The sequence below is a fragment of the Trichechus manatus genome, unplaced genomic scaffold, assembly GCF_000243295.1.
Source record: "Trichechus manatus latirostris isolate Lorelei unplaced genomic scaffold, TriManLat1.0 scaffold00008, whole genome shotgun sequence".
Taxonomy (NCBI): Eukaryota; Metazoa; Chordata; class Mammalia; order Sirenia; family Trichechidae; genus Trichechus; species Trichechus manatus.
The window spans coordinates 1,817,899-1,820,273 of NW_004443944.1; positions in this window are offsets into that span (position 1 = coordinate 1,817,899).

A 2,375-nucleotide genomic window follows, 5' to 3' on the forward strand; every position below is an offset into this window, starting at 1 on the left:
CCTTAAAGACACAAACAAACTAAAACTCAAAGGATGGAAAAAAATATATCAAGCAAACAACAATCAAAAAAGTACAGGAGTGATAATATTTTTTATTATTTTTAATTTTTTATTGTGGTATTTTAAATGAAAGTTTACAATTCAAGTTAGTCTCTCATAAAAAATTTATACATACATTGTTATGTGGCCCTAATTGCTCTCCCTATACTGTGACAGTACACTCCTCCTTTCCACCTGATTTCCCATGTCCATTCAACCAGCTTCTGACCCTCTCTGCCTTCTCATCTCACCTCCCCACAGGAGCTGCCCATTTAATCTCATGTATCTACTTGAGCTAAGAAGCATACTCTTCACGACTATCATTTTATGTTCTATTGTCCAATCTAATCTTTGTCTGAAGAGGTGACCTCAGGAATGGTTTCAGTTCTGAGCTAACGGAAAGTCTGGGGGCCATGTCTTCCAGGGTCCCTCTAGTCTCAGTCAGACCATTAAGTCTGGTCTTTTTACTAGAATTTGAGTTCTGCACCCCACTTTTCTCCTGCTCCATCAGGGACTCTCTGTTGTGCTCCCTGTCAGGGCGGTCACTGGTGGTAGCCGGGCACCATCTAGTTCTTCTGGTCTCAGGTTGATGCAGTCTCTGGTTTATGTGGCCCTTTCTATCTCTTCAGCTAATGCTTCTCTTGTGACTTTGGTGTTCTTCATTCTCCTTTACTCCAGGTCAGTTGGGACCAATTGATGGATCTTAGATGGCTACTCGCTGACTTTTAAGACCCCAGACACCATGAGTGGTAATATTAATCACCGACAAAATAGACTTTAAAGTAAAATCCACCACAAAGGATAAGGAAGGACGCTATATCATGATTAAAGGATCAATACACCAGGAGGACATAACCATAATAAATACACACTTAATGACATAAACATATAAAATAATACATAAAACCTAAATACATAATACAAAATACATAAAACAAACTCTAACAGTATTGAAAAGAGAGATAGACAGTTCCACAATAATAGTAGGAGATTTCAACACACCACTTTCGGTGAAGGACAGAACATACAGAAAGAAACTCAATAAAGACACAGAAGATTTAAATGCCACAATCAACCAACTTGACCTCATAGACATATACAAAACACTACCCAAAAGCAGACAATTATACTTTCTTTTCCAAAGTACATGGAACATTCTCCAAAATAGACTACATATTAGGCCATAAAGCAAGCCTTAACAGAATCCAAAGCATCGAAACATTACAAAGCATCTTTTCTGACCATAAAGCCATAAAAGTGGAAATCAGTAACAGAAAAAGCAAGGAAAAAAAATCAAACACATGCAGACTTAACAACACCTTGCTCAAAAAACTACTGGGTTACAGAAGAAATTAAGGATGGAATAAAGAAATTCACAGAATCAAATGAGAATGAAAACACATCCTACCAGAACCTTTGGACACAGCAAAGCAGTGCTCAGAGATCAATTTATAGCAATAAATGCACACATCCAAAAAGAAGAAAGGGCCAAAATCAAAACACTAACCCTAAAATTCAAACTAATAGAAAGACAGCAGCAAACAGGAGGCCTCAGGCACCAGAAGAAAGCAAATAATAAAAATTAGAGCAGAATTAAATGAAATAGAAAATAGAAAAACAATTGAAAGTGTTAACAAGACCAAAAGCTGGTTCTTTGAAAGATCAACAAAACTGATAAACCACTGGCCAAACTGACAAAAGAAAAACAGGAGAGGAAGCAAATAACACATATAAGAAATGAGATGGGCGATATCACAACAGACCCAACTGAAATTAAAAGAATCATAACAGAATACTATGAAAAATTGTACTCTAACGAATTGGAAAACCTAGAGGAAATGGGCAAATTTCTAGCAGCACACTACCTACTTTAACACAAATAGAGGTAGAACAACTAAATAAACCTATAACAAAAGAAGAGATTGAAAAGGTAATTTAAAAACTCCCAATAAAATAAAAGCCCTGGCCCTGACGGTTTTGCTGGAGAATTCTACCAAACTTTCAGAGAAGAGTTAACACCACTACTACTGAAGGTATTTCGGAGCGTAGAAAAGGATGGAATACTCTCAAACTCATTCTATGAAGCCAGCATAACCCTGATACCAAAACCAGGCAAAGACACCACAAAAAAAGTAAATTACAGACAAATATCCCTCATGAACATAGACACAAAAATCCTCAACAAAATTCTAGCCAATAGAATTCAACAACATATCAAAAAAATAATTCACCATGACCAAGTGGGATTCATATGAGGTATGCAAGGATGGTTCAACATTAGAAAAACAATCAATATAATCCATCACATTAATAAAACAAAAGACAAGAACCACATG